The sequence below is a fragment of the Petaurus breviceps genome, unplaced genomic scaffold (genome assembly GCF_028583685.1).
Source record: "Petaurus breviceps papuanus isolate PSGF00001 unplaced genomic scaffold, PetGlider_PUasm1.0 688, whole genome shotgun sequence".
NCBI lineage: Eukaryota > Metazoa > Chordata > Mammalia > Diprotodontia > Petauridae > Petaurus > Petaurus breviceps.
Window position 1 is genome coordinate 24,471,385 of NW_027186457.1, and position 20,565 is coordinate 24,491,949.

Below are 20,565 nucleotides of genomic sequence, written 5' to 3' on the forward strand. Positions count from 1 at the left end.
AGAGAGAGAGAGGGACAAAGACAAAGGAGGGAGAGAGGGGGAGAGGGGGAGAGAGAGAGCTTACATGTGAATGTACACAATGGTGTATACATGTATAATGATAATAGCTAACAATTATATAGCACTTTAAAGACTGCAAAATGCTTCACACATATCTCATTTGATCTTCATTACATTCCCACTATTGCCATTCCCATTTTTACAGATGGGGCAACTGAGGCAGAGAAAAGTTCGGTGATTTGTACAAAGTCACTCAACTAATAAATGTCTGAAGGAGGATCATGAGCTTCCAGATGCAGAAGTCAATCCAAGACTGAGCTACCTCCTGTCTGTTGTCTGTCTGTACATAGAGTGCAGTGGTTAACATGCTAGGCTGAAAGTCAGGAGAGCAGGTTCAAATCCCACATAGGACACTGAGGTCCTGTCACCTCTCAGAGTCCCAGGCTCCTCATCCATAAGGCAGTGAGGTGGCCCAGAGGATAGAGCTCTGGCCTGGAGTCTGAAAGACCTTGAGTTCAAATCTAGCCTCACACTTCTTAGCTATGTGACCCTGGGTAGGTCACTCAGCCTCTGTTTACCTCAGTGTCCTTATCTGTAAAATGGGGATAAAAATAGCACCTATCTCCCAGGCATCATTGTGAGGATCAAATTATATCATAATTGTAGAGTGATTAACACATTACCCAGCATATAGTAGGTGCTATGTAAATGCAAGCTATTATTATCATAATAAACTGGCCACGATCATACATATGGTGCCTATATTTGTGGTAAGGCTCATATTTTATAAACTTGAAGGAGCTACATCAGGTTGATTTATGATTACTCTCCACATACCTACACTTCCAGGATCAGTGTCTGGGTCCAATCCAACTCTGGCTCTACCTGTGCAGACTCTGGCCATCTCCTTCCTCAGTTTCCTTATCTGTAAGATGAAGCATTTGGAGGCAGTGACCACCATCTGGAATCTGGGATGCCGAAGTCTTCACTGGGTCCTCCTACCTCTGGCCTTGGGGTGGCAGTAGCTGTTGTATCTATGGGTTCCCCCTGTTATACCTTCTGCTATTTCTATTCTGAGGGATACCTCTGCCTCTGAATCCTAGAACTCAGTCAACCAACAAAAGTTTTTTTAAACTTGGGAATACAAAGATTAAAACAAGACAACCTTCACCCTCAAGTAGCTAACATTCTATGGGGGACATGACTGTACTTAGTTTTTGCTGATTAGGTTAACAGCTTTAATTTCTTTCCCAGGTTGAATCTGAAGAGTCGCTGGGGTGAGGGAGTGTGAGTAGGCTTTTTTTTTTTTTTCAGAATTCCATATCTACAAGTTTTACAATTAAAAAAATTCCATACACATATAAAAATAACAGACAATGCCCATCAACAGGAAGAGAAGAATCCTCTTGCAACACTTGAAGACTCGATTTGGATACTCGTTCTGGAGCCACAAATTTAATGGACTTCTCACCCTACTGGGGAGCCGCTTGATAAATCTCAATTCTTTGAAAAAGATGAGAAATGTTTATTTCATTACTCCTTTCCTTAGCTCTGATCTTGACTCAGATAATTTCACATCATATCCATTTGTGAAATATTTATGGAGAGTCAGTCACAGAAGAGATTGCCCTTAGACCCCTTCATGTTCTGTGGAAACTGACCAAAGTCACTTGTCCATCCCAGGGGTATGCTTGAGAGCTGATTGTTAAATTGTATGTCTGGGGAGAGATGATTGTTAAATTTCGGAGAGAGACACTTCTTTTTTTTTAAGCAAGGAAAGTGGGAATTTACTCCATATTGACTGGGAAAAAAAATCCAATCATGGACTAGATTAGTATGAATTACTTTAATCAGATAATCAGATTTCTGTCTTGAGTCAAACCTTCAGTTCTGGCCAATCTGAGAAAAGACAGTGTTCTTTGGGGAAGGGATTAGTAGAGAGGAACCTAGGGTGAAGGCTTCCTAAGGACAGGGGGCATTTCACTCTTAAAAATTTATTTTTTTAATCTTTAAAAAATCTTTTGTTTATTTATTTTTAGTTTTCAACACTTATTTCCACAAGATTTTGAGTTACACATTTTCTCCCCTACTTTCCCCTACCCCAAGATATTGAACCTACTGAATACCCCTTCCCCCAATCTTCTCTTTCTTATACCCTCCCTCACCCCCCTAACTTTTTAGTAGGGCAAGATGGATTTTTATACCCTAGTGCCTGCATACCTTATTTCCCAGTTGCATGTAAAAAACAATTTTTCTAAACATTTGTTTTTAAAACTTTGATTTCCAGATTTTTTTCCCTTCCCTCCTCACCCACCCCGTGGGAAAACAAGCAATCCAATATAGGTTGTACATGTGTAGTTATGCAAAATGCTTCCATGACAGTTATATTGTGAAAGACTAATTGTATTTCCCTCCATCCTCTCCCACCCCCCACTTACTCTATTTTCTACTTTGACCCTATCCCTTTTCAAAAGTGTTTGCTTCTAACTACCCTCTCTCTCAATCTGCCCTCCCTTCTATCATCCCCCCTCTTATTCCCTTCCTCCTTACTTTCCTGTAGGGTAAGATACCCAATTGAGTGTGTATGTTATTCCCTCCTTAAGCCAAATTCAATGAGAGTAAGATTGACTCATTCCCTTTCACCTTCCTGCTCTTCCCTTCCATTGTAACAGTTTTCTCTTGCCTCTTTTATATGAGATAATTTACCCTATTCTATCTCTCCCTTTCTCTTTCTCACATTATATTCCTCTCTCACCCCTTTTTCATTTTTATTTTTTAATTAAATTTTATGTTTATTTTTAGTTTACATCATTCATTTCCACAAGATTTTGAGTTACAAATTTTCTCCCCATCTTTCCCCTACCCACCACCCCAAAACAGCGATCCCATTGTATACCCCCTCCCCTAATCTGCTCTCTCCTATATTTTCCCCCACCCCTCCTCCAACTTACTGGTAGGGCAAGATGGATCTCTTCATATCTTCATGACTCTGCTATTCCAATGGGTCTTTGGCACCATTTTGGTGGGTCCCCAGAAGTGGGGTAGAATGGAGTAGGGGAGTGCAGCAGAATGGACACCAGGTTGCCTGAGGGGCAAATTGGACCAGGTGAAAAACAGAGCAGATAAAATCCCCATGCCAGTAGGCTGTAAAAGAGGGATGGAGAAAGATGGACTTAACTACCAGAACTAACATCCCTCACAGTCTTTTCCTAGTGCCTCTATATCTTATTTCCCAGTTGCATGTAAAAAATCATATATATATATATATATATATATATATATATATGTAGTAAACATTTGATTTTAAAACTTTGAATTCCAGATTCTTTCCCTTCCTCCTTTGTCACCCACCCTTACTGAGAAGAAGAAATTCAATATAGGTTGTACATGTGTAGTTACGAAAAATATTTCCATAGTGGATATATTGTGAAAGACTGACTCTATTTCCCTTCATCCTATCCCACCCCCTACTTGTTCTACTCTCTACTTTGACCCTTTCCCTTTTCAAAAGTATGTGCTTCTAACTACCCTCCTCCCCAAACTGCCCTCCCCTCCATCATGCCCCCTCTCATCCCCTTCTCCCCTACTCTCCTGTAGGGCAAGATACCCAATTTAGTTTGTATGTCATTCCCTCCCTAAGCCAAATTCAATGAGAGTAAGGTTGACCCATTCCCTTTTGCCTTCCTGTTTTTCTGTCTCTCCCCATCTCCCCTCATTATATTCTCTCTCACCTCTCAATTTCACCTTCCTATTAAATTGATCCTGTATCTTCTGTCTATATATACCTGTACACATATATACACACACTCACCCTCCTATACATACATACATATGTATTATATATATTCCCTTCAACTATCCTCATACTGAGAAAAGTTTCATGAATTAAAATGATTGTTTTTCCATGTAGGAATATAAATAGTTTAACTGTAGGAATATAAATAGTTCCTTATGATTTCTTTTTCCTGTTAGCTTTCTCATGCTTCTCTTGCTTCTTGTATTTGAAAGTCAAATTTTCTGTACAGCTTTGGTTTTTTCATAAAAAAAATGCTTGAAAATCCTCTATTTCATTGAACGACCATATTTTCCCCAGAAGCATTATACTCAGTTTTGCTGGGTAGGTGATTCTTGGTTTTAATCCTAGCTCCCTTGATCTCCAGAATATCATATTCAAAGCCCTTCGATCCCTTAATGTAGAAGCTGCTAGATCTTGTGTTATCCTGATTGTGTTTCCACAATATTCAAATTGTTTTTTCCTGACAGCTTGTAATATTTTCTCCTTCACTTGGGAACTCTGGAATTTGGCTATGATATTCCTAAGAGTTTTCTTTTTGGGATCTTTTTCAAGAGGTGATCAGTGAATTCTTTCAATTTCTATTTTGCCCTCTGGTTCTATAATATCAGGGCAATTTCCCTTGAGAATTTCTTGAAGGATGGGGCATTTCACTCTTGCCTTGTATCCCCAGTGCTTAACACAATGCTTGGCTCATAGTAGGCATGTAATAAATGCTTGATTAATTGATTCATAGGAGGACTGATCTAGGTAAGGCCAGGGATTCTAGACAGATAGTCAGCCAGGACTGGGAATCTGGAGGTTGAGAGACACACACACACACACAGGAAGGGCGATGGGAGGCAGACCAAAGATTTTGCCCAAAGACTTGGCCCTAAGCCTGCTGCTGGCTGTGGCATCTTGTTAAAGGGTGAAGATGGTAACTCCACTATGTCATAAACTCAGACGTAGTTGAAATCATAGACTTAGGGGATCTGGTGTATTCAGCTCCTTCATTTTATAGATCAGAGAACCTAACCTCCCCAAAGTCACTGAACTGGTTAGTGGCAGAGTAAGGATGGGCAGAATCATGGTCTTTTCACAATATTGTGCTGATTCTTGCAGCTACAAAATGTCCTTTAATTTACAATAATTCTCACTTGTGTAAGACTTCAGTGTTTGCAAAGCGCCTATTATAAATCATGCCACCCTTACGAAGTAGGTGTCGTCATTCTGATTTGACCAATGAGAAGACTGAGGTGCAGATTGGTTAGGTGACTTGCCCAGGGTCCCTCACATGATTAGAGAATCAGAGGAAGGATATGAACCCCAGCCCCAAATCCAAAGCACAGTGCCATGACCTTCAATTTATTGAGCACTTGTTGTCCTGCTACCAGCAAGGCTGCCAACATCCCACAGCCTCATGAGATGTAAAAGTGGATGGAATCTGGACCACTCCCGTAAAGGAAGGCTGAAAGTGCTTAGTCCCAGGCCTTGGAGGCTCTTGTACAAAGATAGCACTGGTTCCAGGAGGGTTCGGAGCTGGTTGCTCCAGGAACAGAGAGAGATACCATAAAAACAAATGTCCTAGCATAATTCCACGGGGCTCATTTGCCATCTGAAGCCCTCCACACAGTACGGGGGCTGCAGTGGAGCTGAATGGCTCTGTCAGGCGATGCTTATTAAGCAGTGCACCCCTGTGTGGTAATAAGCCAGTTAATTAGCTGCAGGTGTCTTTTCCCCTTGGGAGCAGGGGTTTCACCTGGCCTAATTCCAATGCAGGTATTTACCTTCCGCTGAGGCTAATTTCCTCTGTAATTTCAACCCAAGAGGCTCGCTTCTCTCCTTGTTCCCAGGAGGAGGTCGTGCTGAGGTGAACACAGAGGAAGGGCTTACCTGCCTGACACCTTGAGCTTTGGGTTTTCCCACATGGTACCCGAGTAGACAAGCAAGGAATGCAGGAAGAACTCGGGGTTGAGCCCCTTAAATGTGCCCCTCCCCAGAATATGGTGGGAAGCATCCAAGATTAAGGAAGGTACTGGATGAGAGATACCAGTATCTGAACACTCCAAACCCTAAAGATTGGGGACTTCTTTGGTGTGGCACACAGTAGGCATGTTTCTGGTGTGGGATCTCCCTCCATCAAGCTGAACTGAGCCCATAGATGACTTAGTAGATTTGGAAGTTCACCTCCATCATTTTACAGAACATGCAACTGAGTCCCAGAGAGGTGAAGGCTTAGCCCATAGAGACACAGAAAATAAGGCAAGATTTGAATCCAGGTCTTCTGACATCAAAGCCAGCGCTTTTTCTCCTTCAATTGTCTCCTTTCAGTCTTTTGGAGATGTTCAAGGCAATAAAAGTTTGAATGACTTCAGCAGTTACAGAGCAGCAGGATTTGAACCCAGTTGTGGCTGACTCTTAGCCTGGCACTTTAGCCATCATGCCAGGCTGCCTCTATTATTTGATTAAGCAGCGTGGATGAAAGACCATTTAAATTTGATTCAATTTAAGAAGCACTTATTAAGCATTTACTGTGTACCAGGCGCTAGTGGTAGATGCCAAGGATGCAAAGACAGAAAAAGAAATAGCCATGGAGACATTATCTACACACATAAGTATGTACAAAATCGGCACAAAAATCAATGCAAAGTAGTTAGAGGAGGAAGTGACTGAACTGCTTAACCTTGCAAACGGCAGGAATTTTCTCAAAAATACTGCATAATGGAGAAGTAAAGCAGATACCCTTCTACTTATGTTTGAAGCAAATCCCCATATCATTTGGATAATTACCTTAATTATAAGATCTTCGATTTAGAGCTCAGTGGCAATTTACCTTTGAGGCAGTCGAGTCCAACCCTCTCATTTTACAGATGGCCCATCTTGGGGAAATGCCTCGCCCAAGGTCACACAAACCACTAATAACAAAGTTTGATTGGAACGAGCCAGAGTCCTTTGACTCCTAGACCATCGGGGCCAACTTTGGACGGCACCATTCTTTTCTTACTCCCCTTTGAACACCAGCCTGAACGTCAGGTTAAAAGGGACTCATTTTTCACAGCATTTTACACAAAGTAAGCCTTGTCTTTAGGTAGAATTTACTCCATGGGTTAATGATTGGCATTTTCATCAAATGGAAAATTCCATTTAACCATGAGATTAGCAAACAGCAGGATGATTGTTTTATCTTTGAGCTAATCATAAATAGCCTCTTAGCATGATTCTTCACCCAGGGAATAGAATTTTTCACGTGCAAAATAAATGATGATCAGTGGCTGTTGTTCCCTAGGAAAAGACTGTGGGGGATGTTAGTTCTGGTAGTTGAGTCCATCTTTCTCCATCCCTCTTTTCCAGACTACTGGCATGGGGATTTTATCTGCTCTGTTTTTGACCTGGTCCAATTTGCCCCTCCTTGGGCAACTTGGTGTCCATTCCTCTGCACTCCCCTACCCCATTCTACCCCACTTCTGGGGACCCACCAAAATGGTGCCAAAGACCCATTGGAAGAGCAGAGTCATGAAGATATGGTCTGCTATGGAATATCGCTTGTGAAAATCTGCCTATTCCTTTCGAATATCCTTATTAAGGAAGGCATTGATGTATGAGTATAGTATTTTCATAAAACGTTTACATATAGATGAGAAAGTAGATATATAGATGGAGAATTGTTGGTATTCTTTTGGTTACCTTTTTTTTTTTTTTGGCAAACAGTAATTATAAGGTTCAAGGCAGCTAGGTGGTGCCATAGTGCACAGAGTGCTGGGTCTGGAGTCAGGAAGACTGATCTTCCTGAGTTCAAATCTGGCTTCAGACACTTAATAGCTCTGTGACCCTGGGCAAGTCACTTAACCCTGCTTACCTCTGTTTCCTCATCTATAAAATGAACTGGAGAAGGACATGGCAAACCACTCCAGTATCTTTGTTAAGATAACCCCAAATGGGGTTGAGAAGAGTTGGATATGACTGAACAACAAATCATAAGGTCTAATATTTTTTTCTGTGCCTTTGCATGATTTTTCTGTTTGTACCCACAGTGCTTATTATAGTGCTTAGCACATGGTAAATACTTAAAAATTCTTTATTCATCCTTTCCTTTGGATAACGAGAATAAATTCTCAATTCCCTTAAAATTGCATTTTCTCCACTGTAGACCTTCTCTCTCTAATTGTAGGAGATGGAAGGGACCTTAGAAATTGTCCATTTTACAGATGAAGAAACTGAGACCCAAAGAGGTTAAGTGGCTTATACATAAGGTTATATAAGAAGGAAGTAGGTAGAGCTAGGATTTGAGTCTAGGGTCCCTGTTACCATATTTAGAGTTCATTCCAGCATACCTCTTGTCCCCTGATTGGGGACTGTGGCTGGGCCCTTGCTGCATGTATAAGGGAATTGCTACCACACCAATCTGAGACCGAGAACAGAAAAAACAAGGTCCCAAATGCCTGACTCCTCCCAGAGTCGTCAAGCCCCAGAGTGCTGTTTCACCTTGTAGATAGCCAAAGCCTGAGATGAACCAGACAGGCTGTGGCGTGCCTCACCTCGTTTTCCTAGGCAGATTTTCTTTTTCTTAAAGGGATGGTGTGATTAAAGAACATTAGGTCTAGGGAGGCCTGTCCTTTCACTCAACCTTCTCTTCCTGCTGCTGTCTTTCACTCAAAGTCTCCTTTTCACCTCTGAGGTTTGTTTCAGAATTTATTTCCTATAAAAAAGCAATCCTGTGTGCTTGGTTCATTTGTTAAGCCGACAGGGGATGGCAGGAGTTCACGCTGTTTCTATTGATTCCTTCAGCCCTGGAACACTGGCACCCATGCTCGGCAGCTTTGGCGACAGGGCGGAAGATGACAAGAGCCAGTGGCAGGTGGTTGGCTGCGCCTGTCCTCAGGGGTCTTGGTGCTTTGGATGAGTGCTGATGGGTGATGCATGCTCTCTGTCTGCTAGAAGAATGGAGTCAGTCACGCTGCCCACAGCGATGATGCGGCAGAACCCTTGGTTGGCTGGCCTGGACTTCAGAGGGCCATCTTTCTAGGACTGTCTTGAATACAGACAAGGGAGAAGCTATGAGCGAATCACAACACGTCTCCTATTAGCTCATCAGCGAAGAATTTGAAATTGTCATCTACCTGAACTGCTTGGTCACCTTGAGAATAGTGTGTGTGTGTGTGTGTGTGTGTGTGTGTGTGTGTGTGTGTGTCCTCTTCACCTTCCAAACCCCATCCCACAGACCTGTCATTCCTGAATTCTAGGCCAGTGAATCATGAGACAGAAGTGCCTTGTTTTCTGAAGCCCCCAATGCAGAAAATCTGAATACACCAAATTGACCTGGGGTGATTTTTATTATGTTATTACTATAACTCACATTCCTTTAAATAGCAAGCTTCCCTGATACAGCCAGAAGAGAGAGGCCACATGGCTGCTGGGTTTGGAACCACAGAGATTTGTATTCAAATCTTGCCTTTGATGGTTACTAGCTGGATGACCCAAGGACCTTTCTGAGCATGTAAAACAAAGGTGTTGGTCTGAATGTTAGACTGGATCGAACTTTGGAGGTTATCCAGTCCAAATCCCCTTTTTCTTGATAAGGAAAGGCCCCACAGCTTGAGGTTTGACTTAAACTTAGGTCTCCCTGATTTGGAGCCTCTGTCCACCACGTCTTGCTACCTGTCTCTAAGGCCACTCACTGGAAATGTTACAGCTATGAGCCTAGGATCACATAAGTAGCAATAATTCCATTTACATGTAATCTTGTCTTGAGTCCATCTCTAAGGTATAATGGATAGGATTTCTAATGGCTAGACGCCAGGAAAGTCATGACCATGACACCTCTTTCCCAGGGGTGATTGTCGTCAGAAATGAGACCGTGTTGGTATAGCTCTTTACAAACCCAGAGGGGCTGAAGAGATCATAGCATCCTAGATCATAGATTAGGAGCTGAAGGGTCCAGTCTCTCCATTTTACAGAGGAGGAAACTGAGTCCCCAGATAGATGAAAGGATTCACCCATGGTCAGATAGGCTATTATAATTATTGTATGAAGTGAGACTCACCTACAGCAAATCAATTCAATGAACATTTAATGGCCACTATGTAACTGGTGCTGGGGATAGAGAGGTAACAGATTTATCCTCTGACATTCAGTGTGTGTTTGTGTGTGTGTGTGTGTGTGTGTGTGTGTGTGTGTCCTTTGACACAAGTACAGCTTGGGAACACAAGAGACATTCAATACATGCTCCCTGACTGATCGTTCTGTCCAATCAAGAAGTTGCAGCAGCCCAGGACCTGAAGCTGGGGTGAGCTGTGTGTGTGAGTGACACATGTGGGGGACAGGAACATATTTAATTGTGTGTATGCAGGAGTGGGTAAATAAAACACCCTTTGTAACTTGCCTGAAAATGGCTTCTGCCTCTTCTATTTCCCACCTGGAAAGAGCAGCATGTTCCCTGGCCTTGTCCAGAATCTCCATACTGAAAGGGACCTTGAAGGGGCAGCCTGGAGGAGTGGATAAAGTCCTAGGCTTGAAATTAGAAAGACCTGGTCCACATCCTACCTGGTCTGCAGGGATCCTTCTGTCAGGTGTGGGGGCCACCCTTTTCTATTTGAGTTTGGCAGCACTAATTTAAGACAATCCTCCTGACTCTTCTAAGCTTCTCTTCTCCAACATCGCTCAATTGGCAAGTGCATCTCAAGTGCCTTCTATGTGTTAGGAATAAAATATATATATGTGTGTGTGTGTGTGTGTGTGTGTGTGTGTGTGTGTGTGTGTGTGTGTGTGTAAGATAGGTGCAAAATACCTATAAGATCTCACTTTTGGTTTCTTTGTCTTTTTGGTGCTGGGGGGCCCTTGAGTCCGGTAGTTGGGGATCAAGAAAGGCCTCATGTAAAAAGAAATGTGGCTTTCATTAATTCCTTATACAGTGGGGTCTCTATTTCCTCCACCCTCCTAGTCAACCCATTCTGGATTTGCCCCCAGTTTGTCAATGTCCTTCCTGAAATATGGTGCTCCAGACTGAACCTGGGATTCTCAAAGTGGTCTGGTGGGGATAAATGACATTGTTGGTATCTGTCACTACCTGGAGCCTATTAATATAAGGATAATGAAAAAATCCTTGCAAAACATTTGGAGTTTTTTATTTGTTGGATTTTTCCGACCTGCTTTCATCCCAAAGCCACTGTCCTATCTCTAGACTAGGGATATATTTGCTAGAATAACAAGGTATTATTGCTCTGACCCCTCACCCCTTCAAGCTTTTGTCTGCTATCTCTGCTGCCTTTCTTTGGTAACCTTTTAGAAAGAGGGAAACACGCTGTGTTCGCTTTCTCACTGCCCACTCACTCTTCAGCCCCTTCTGTTCCAGTTTCTGTCCCCCCTTCTACTGAAACTGTTCTTTCAAAGGTCTCCAAAGTAACCTCTTCATTGCCAAATCCAGGGGCCTTTTTCCTAGTGTTCGTCTTTCACCTTTTAGTAACTTCCGACACTCTTGCCCAGCCTATTCATTCATTCAATCAAGCAACAAGCATTTATTAAGCACCTACTGTATATGGGGTACTGTGCTATGTGCTGGGGACATCCCCAAAACAAATGCTATCTGTACTGTCATGGAGCTTCCAATGTACAGATATAGTATACACAGAATAAATATACATGTGAAAAAATACAAGGCAGTGTAATATTGTTTGGTTGTTTTTCAGTTGTGTCTGACTCTTTGTGACCCTGTTTGGGGTTTTCTTGGCAGAGATACTGGAGTGATTTGTCATTTTCTTCTCCTGATAATTTTACAGATGAGAAAACTGAGGCACAAAGGGTCAAGTGACTTGCCTAGGGTCACACAGCTAACAAGTGTCATATTTGAACTCAGATGAGTTTTCCTGACTCCAAACCTGGAGCTCTGTGCACTATGGTGCCACCTGGCTGCCCATAGTTAAATATAAGGGCAGTTAAATCAAAGCTCATACATAAATATATGTTGTTGTATTTGTTCAGTTATGTCCAACTCGTCATGACCCCATTTGGGGTTTTCTTGGCAGAGATACTGGAGTGTTTTGTAATTTCCTCTCCGACTCATTTTACAGATGAGGAAACTGAGGCAAACAAGGTTAAGTGACTTGTCCAGGGTCACACAGCTAGTAAGTGTCTGGGGCTAGATTTGAACTCTGGTCTATCCTAACTCTAGAACCTGTGTGCCACCCAGCTGCCTATAAACAAATATATGAGCTAACATTAGAGAGTTGGTGAGGTAGAGGTGAGGGGGCATGAATTTCTTAGAAAGTGCAAAGACACAGACAGGAAATAGAGCACTATGTGGGATGCACAGCAGTAGTGATCATTACTGGAAGCATATTGACTTAGAAAACCACATGTTTTAATGATCTATCCTGTATTTTCATTGATTTTGTTAAACATTTCCAGATTTAGTTCTGGATGTGTTCTTGTGGCTGACTGGCCTTGAGTTTGATAGCTGTGATGTGCAGAATCTGGAAGCAGGGCTGGGGCAGAGCACAGTGGAGGGTACAATGAGACAGGACCAGGCCATATTCTAAATAACTTCATTCTTTTTTAAAAAATTAATTTAATTTTATAATATAATCATTGGAAACAGAGCATTTATTTTTGCTCCCTTCTCTTCCAAGTTTAAAGAAAACCCTTCCCCATATAACCCTTGTGACAAAGGAATGGGGCTCAGAGAATCTTGGGAAGATTGGTAGGAACTGGCAGCATGAAGTGAGCAGAACCAGGAGAACAACTGTAAAGATGGGCTTTATTCTTGGTATTTTCTTTTTTCCTAGCCTTTTTTTGGTCACTGCTCTCTGCCGTATCTCCTCCTGCCCATCTAACTGCTGCTGTTTCATCTTCTTCCTTCTCTCTGTGACCACTAAGGGTTGGCATGCTCCAAGATTCTGGCCTGGGGCTCTTCTGTTCTCTATCTGTCCTCTCTCCCTTTGGTTTCTCATGACCGCTGTAAAGACATCTTCAAATCTTCACATCTACAGCATTTATCTCTCCCCTGATGTCCAGTCCCACATTTCTAACTGCTTTCCGGATATCACCTCCTGAATATATCTTATCAGCCCCTCCAATTCAGCATGTCTCCACACAAAAATCAACTTTCTCCAAAAACTTTCCCCTTCTCTCAATATTTCTGTTTCTGCTGATCTGGATGAACATTCTGGGGACCTCAGACAAGACCCTGAAGTCACCTTTGTCCATTCCCTTCCCTCTCCCTCACTACCCACATCAAACCAGTGACCAAGTATCGCCATGTCTCCTTCCACAGCATCTCCCAATTCTGTTCTCCACCCCCTCACCTATCACCCTGGTCCAGTCCCCCATCACCTCTAAACCATACAACAGCCTCCCATTTCAGGCTCTTCCCATCGCCATCCCATCCTCCACAGAGCTGCTAAAATAATCCAGTGCTCAGCTTAATCCACAGTTTTTCATTCGTTCATAGACCTGACCATTTCACTTTGCTGCTTCTAAGATGAAATCCAAATTCAGCTTCTCATTTAAAGCCCTTTACAACCTAGCCCTAATCTACCTTTTCTAACTTATTTCATGCTATTCTTAACCCAGTCTGCATTTTAACCAAACTAGACTGCCATTTCTTCCTCTGTTTCATCTACTCTTCCATGACTGGAATGCATTCTCTCCAGTTCCATATTTTTCAATTGCTTCCTAGACATTTCCTCTTGAATGTCTTACCAGCACTTCAAATTCAGCATGCACCCATCAATTCCCCATCTTTTGAAGTTGTCTTCCTTTAAGGCTCACTCAAGTTGTACCACCTCCATGGAGCTATGTTGGATTTCCCTTCTCCCCCCAAATGAAAGGGATCTCTTCCCATGAATTTTCTAATAGCATGTTTGTCTATGTCTCTCTTTGGCACTTTTTGTGTTCTATTTTGTATCATACTTATTTGTATTTTATGTTGTAATCACCCTTCTACTGTGAGGCAGCCCTGCATAGTGGCTGGTGTGTTAGGTTTGAAATCAGGAGGAGCTGTATTCAGATCTTTCTCTAAAACTTGCTAGCTGTGTGACCCTGGGAAAATCACTTCCTCCCTCCACCCCTTCTTAAGAGGGGTAGTATGACCTAATGAATTGAGCACTGAACTGTGAGTCAGGGAGACTTGAGTTCAACATTGGGAAATCACTTAACCTCTCTGAGAACAGTTTGTTCATCTGTATAATTGGAATGATAATGCCTGTAGTACCTACCTCACAGGGTTACCATGAGGCTTGATTTAAAGTGTTTTGCAATCTTCAGAATGCTATGTTTACTATTATTATTAGACCGCAACACTTTCCAAATAGATTTTGTTATCCTTTAAAAAAATTTTTTTGGAGTTTTTTTTTGAAAGGGGGAAGGCAGGGCAATTGGAGTTAAGTGACTTGCCCAAGGTCACATGGCTAGTAAGTGTTAAGTGTCTGAGGCTGGATTTGGATTCAGGTCCTCCTGACTCCAGGGCCAGTGCTCTATTCACTGTGCCACCTAGCTACCCCCTTTTGCTATCCTTTTGCCTTACTTTATAAATAATCCTCTTAGTAGTTTGGCATAGCTCTATATCCGTAAATGAATTTCAGTAGTATTGTCATTCTTATGATGTTGGTACGACCCAGACATGGGTCAGTCAATCAGTTATTCAGTCAACAAGCCTTTAAGTGGCTACTATGTGCCAGGCACTGAAGTAGATACTCTGAATACAAAGGAAGGCACTGGATTCTTTAAGAGGTTCTTTATGGAACATTTTGAAATGAAATCTATACAGGTATTGAGTCAATCTACCTATTGACTTCTCAGACAGATTGAATTTTGTAGATATTTTAAAGGACAATTCTTTTTCTCTTATTCCCTCCATATTTTGTTATCTTTTCATCGAAGTGATACTGACTTTTTTGGCCTTTTTTTTTTTTGTATTCTGCTACTTACCTGAAGTCATCCCTTGTCTTGGTTTCTTTGTTGATTCCCTAGGATTTTCTAAGTCTGCCATCCCATAGGGACAGTTCTGTCAGCAGGGACTGTGCCTCTTTACATTTTTTTTTGCCCAGTTGCCAGCAGGATACCCAGCATATGCAGTCATTTAATAAATGTTTGTTTGGTTGGAATGAAGATCTAACACCATCTACCTTGTTCTCTTGTTGCTTCCACAGGCCTTGCTTTTGGGTTGGGGAATAAAGAGAGGCTCTCACCTCTCTTCAATAAGCCACTAGTTTGAAGACAGGGAGCCCATGATGGTCTGGAAGAAATGCTGGTTGGTCTTTGGCTTTTTCTTGTTTCTGGGAGCCTGGATGCAGGCAAGTCTTCTAGAAGTGGCAGAAATATCCATGGGGCAGAAATATGCAATAATTTGGATCCAAATGCATAGATTTGAACACAAAGAAAAAACTAAGGGCTTTAAATGCCCTGAAATGCAAAGGAAAAATCCTTATGAAGGTGTGATGTGTTCAGATCTATGGTCTTTCCCTTTCTTATAAGAAAAAAAAACCCTTACATTTTCCCTCTGATTTTCTAATGCACTGGATATGCCAAATGCCTCGAGAAAAGTTAATTCCTACAAGATGAAGAAGACTTTTTAGCTATTATCCAGGGTCTCAATTGTCCAGGTCTGTAAATGGGGTTGTTATGATCTTTGTGTGATATTAAAATTTAATAAATGACCTAGACATAAAACATTGCATCATAAATAAATGAGACAAACTGGGAAATTTTTACTTATCAGATCTGTGGATAGAGAAAAATTTTATGATCAAATGAGGGATAGAGTGAATCACAGAAGATGAAATGAATAATTTGATTATGTAAAATTAAATTTTTTTACAAAAACAAATCTAATGAAGCTAAGACTAAAAGGGAAACAATTAACCGGGAAAAAAATCTTTGCAGCATGCTTCTCTGACAAAGGTCTCTTTTTCAAGATGTATAAGGAACTGATTCAAATTTCTTAGAATAAGAACCTTTACCCAATTGATAAATGGTCTAAGGATATGAACAAGCAGTTCTCAGGAGAAGAAACAAAAATGCTCTCTGGTGATATACTCAGAATACAGGTTGAAACACACACACATACTTACACATACATATATACATACACACACATATATGTATATACATGGCCAGTGTAAGATATTTTACCTTCTAGGGAGACCAAAGCAAGAATATGATTATTTCATTGGCTTTTCAGAGGGTCTTTCTTTCTAAGGGCTGAAAATCTGGTATCTTATATGTAAGGTTACTCTCTGCCTGTGAGGTAGGGATGGGCACAGGGCAAGGCATGGAAGGGCTAAGTCCCTTGCCCAAGGGCCCTTGCAAACCCGACATCAGGACTAGGCCCTAGGATTTCCAGTTCTCTTAGAGTGTAGGCTGTGGCTTGGAAGAAATTTGGGAGTTTCACAACAGGGGAGGGACAAATAAGAAGAGGAGCGATTTAGAAATAGAAGGGACCTAAAAAGCCATGGAATCCAGTTCCTCATTTGGCAGATGAAGTTGAGGTTTCAAGAGTTAAGTGACTTGCCTATGGTTACATAGTCAGTTAGTAGCTAAGATGGGATTTAAACTAAGGTCCTCCCAACTACAAGTCCAACACTCTATTGACTAAGTCATTAAAATTGTCCCAAATTTTAGTCCCATATTCCCTAAGATGCTTGTTTAATATAGAATCTCCTCTCCTCTCCTCTCCTCTCCTCCCCCCTCTTTCTATCTTTTTGTCTCTTCTCCCTCTCCCTCTCTCTCTCTCCTCTCCTCTCCTCTCCTCTCCGCTCCTCTCCTCCCTCCACCTTTCTCTCCTCTCCATCTTTCACTCTTGGTTTGTAGTCTGTTTCTTCATTTCTGTCTCTCTCTGTCTCTGTCTCTCTCTGTGTCTCTCTCTGTCTTTCTCCTTCTCCCTCTGTCTGTCTCTCTGTCTCTCTCTGTCTCTGTCTGTCTCTGTCTCTCTCTGTCTGTCTCTCTCATGCATTTGTACCTGTGTATGTCTTAATCTCCTGCCTTTTTGTTTTCTTTCTGCCTAAGTGAAAAACAAGAATGCTGAGATTTTTCTATGACACGCCTGTGCTCTGGTTGCATAGCAGCTGAGCTTGAGGGAAGCCTAATTTTGCCACACAGGCTGTGAGGCTGAAGACTTGATGGGCTTCCAACCAAATTGAATAAAGGAAAGAAAAAAAAAGCCCAAGAAAACAAAACCTGGAGCTCAATGAGGTGGACAGGGTGGGGGCTCCAGGAGAGAGAAGTCTTTCCACTAAGTATTTAGCAGAAGTTGCTTTAATGGACCCAGATGCCAAAAATGTAATTTGAAAGCAAAATGGCAGAGGGGAGTAGAATTTAAACAAATACAACCATGTGCTCGTGTGCCCATACAGACACAAACACGTACATCACATGTTTGAAATGCTACTTGTTTCAACATGTTTTTTCCCAGATAGCACCTCTTCCTTACCATTATTGAACCAAACCAAGCACTGAAGTAGTAAATCCAGTTAACCCAGGGCTTCACTGCCAGTGAATGTTCCTAGGTGAGAGCTGATCTTCCTGCATGTAATTAATCTCTCACTCCCAGGTGCTGGAGGTTTCCTCCTTTTCTTCCATACCACAGTCAAGGCTCTGCCCCTCCCAGAGTTGATATCACTCACCCTTGAGGAAGTACAGAGGATGGAGTTTCTATTGCCATGTTTGGTACCATGGTAAATAATGACCCTAGGACTTGGGTCTTGAAATAACTCCATACTTCAATGCAGAACTGGAGTTTGCTCTCACCATCTGCATGGGAAAGGCTAAGTGAGTAAAGAATGTTTATGATCAGAGTTACTGAACATGGGCCATGGGCTGCCTGTAGCCCAAGCTCCTGAGCATTGCCTGAACCCAATTAAAATATAATAGGGAAATATTTACCAAAATAAAGATACAATAAAATACAGATAATATTACATTTTAAAATTAAGTCAGTTTTGGGGCCTGCAAGGATCCCCATTCACAAGTTGGTGGCACCTATTTTTATTTGAGTTTGATACCCCCAGTCTAGACTATGCATGCATTTGCCCGGATAGCTAAGAAACAGGTTTGTCAGTACCTGTATTTTGAGCATTCACAGCTGATGGACAATGGGCTAGGTACAGAATTATATAGAAAAAGGAGAATAGTCTGGAATGTCTTTGGGAAATTATACAGAGCTTTTAATGACCCCCAAGCTTCTCTCTGAAGCAAAGACCTCTCTCTTTCTAATATCAATGCTTTTCCAGTTGTGAAATATGAAGCTTTTTCAGGAGGTAAAGCTACTCTACATTTTACAGAGAAGGAACCTGAGGCCCAGAGAGGCTCTCTGCTGCTTACTAGCTATGTGACTTAGGGCTAGTTGCTTCCCTGTGGGCCCCAGGATGTTCTGTATTTTTGTTGTTGTTCAGTCATTTCAGTTATATCCAACTCTTCTTGACCCCTTTTAGGGTTTTCTTGGCAAAGATGCTAGAGTGGTTTACCATTTCCTTCTTTAGCAAATTTCATAGATGAGGGACTGAGGCAAACAGGGTTAAGTGACTTGCTCAGGGTCACACAGTAAGTATCTGAGGCCAAATTTGAACTCAGGAAGATGAGTCTTCCTGATTCTAAGCCCAGCACTCTATGTTCCATGTATCCTAGGATCCTGAAGAATGGATTGCTTTGATCATGGAGAATGGAGAGGTGCTACAGAACTGGAGAAAAAAGGGAAAATCTCCCAATTTGTCCAAACAAAAAAGGGGGAGGCAGAGAACATGGTGCAAATTACAGGTAAGGAAGTTTGACTCTGATCCTAGACAAAGTTCTAGAATTTATGATTAAAGGGATGGCACATGAACATCTTAAAAAGGAAGTAATGATCACAGAAAGCCAACATGGCTTTATTAAAAAATGGGCTATACCAGATGAATTTTACTTCCTTCTTTGACACGGTTACTAGACGAGGAGTTCCTGTAAACAGTGTAGATAGATTTGACAAAGTCTCTTAAGCTCTTTTCCATTTGTTTTTCTTCATTTTTATGTTTATTTTTTTAACATTCATTTTACAGTTCTGAGTTCCAAATTCTCCTCGTCCCCCCATCCCCCCAAGCAGGAGAATACCCATTGTACACTCTCATGCTGTTCTTGTGAAGAAATGGGGAGGTGAGGGCTATATTATGGTATGATCAGAGGTATTATCAGCTGGTTGAATAGCTACAAGTAAAGATTAGTTATTAACAGTTTGATTCCAACTTGGAAGGTACTCTTCAGTACAAGGCCTTGGGTGTCTGTGTTTGGTCTTGGACTAATTAACAATTTTGTTGATGACTTGGACAACATACTTATCAAAGGTACAGATGACACAGTGCTGGGAGGGATGGCTATCATGCTAGATAAGTCAGGATCAAAGAAGCTCTTCACATTGAGGTATGTCCAATAAGATGAAAAATAATAGAGATAAATGTAAAGGCTTTATGCTTGGTCTAAAAACTCAATTTTGCAAGTAGAAGATATTGGATGTGTTGCTAGATAGTAAAAGAGGTCTAAAAGAGATCTGGGCTCTTAGTGTACTACAGGCTCTAAATGATTTATTAGTGTAATATGGAATGGAAAAACGTTGATTAAGCTCTTACTATATGCCAAATACTACATTAAGTGCTGGGGATTGAAATAGAACCTTGAGACATTTTCTGATCCCAAGGAGCCCATGTTCTAATTGGGGAAGATGACATATAAAAGAGGATGCATGTTCATATTCACTTCATAGCAGATGAAAAGGCCAGGGAGGATTTAAGTTCTGGTAGAGAAAATTGCAGAGCAGGTGAAAAGGCCTTAAGGACCAAGAAGATAGTGGGTCCAGCTCATGTGGGAATGTGGTGGTCAGCATTCAGTTGAAAGTAGGGATCTTGTACCTGATAGGAACTGGGTAATGGGCAAGGAGTGTTGGGACAGGAAAAGGAAAGTTCTGTGGCTCCCTTCAGTGGCAGTGAGTGGGGGTGGTCATTCTCTGGGCCACCCATTGGCTCATGCACTCTTGAACTGCATTGAGACAGGCATAGCATCCAACTAGGGAAGCAATAGTCTCACTGTGATTTTCCTGGTTAGACTTTATCTGGGGTCTTGTATTTAATTCTGGGTGCCATGTTTTAGGAACGACATGGACAAATTTGAAATAATCCGGAGGAAGATAACCAGGATGGTGAAGGTGAAATCATGATTACTGAGGATCAGTTGGAGGAACTGGAGATGTTCATGTTGAAGAAGAGAAGATTTAAAAGGGAAATGGAAGCTGTCTTCAAGGGTTTTAAGAGCTGTCAAATGTAAGAGGAATTAGATTTATTCTGCTTGGTCCTAGAAGGAAGAACTAAGGACGATATTGTTGTTTAAGTTGTTTTAGTCATGCCCAACTCTTTGTGACCTCATTTGGGATTTTCTTGGCAAAGATACTAGAGTGGTTTGTCATTTCCTTTTCCAGCTCATTTTGTAGATGAGGAAACTGAGGCAAGCAGGATTAAGTGACTTGCCCACAGTCACACAGCTTGTGTTTGAGACCAGATTTGAACTCAGGAAGTTGAGTCTTCCTAACTCCAAGACCAATACTTTATCTATGACAAAACTTCCTACCAACTAGAGCTGTCCAAAATGGAATGGGCTGTTTCCCCCTTGTTGGAGGGATTTAAAGGAAGACTAGATGGACAAATTGTTGGGTATGTTTGACTGGAAAGTCGGTGACTTGAGGTCAAGGACACCTGAGTTCAAATTCTGCCTCTGCTATTTACTATATCCAAACCCTTAGTCAAGACCTCTCTAAACCCCAGTTTGTTCATTTCTAGAAGAGG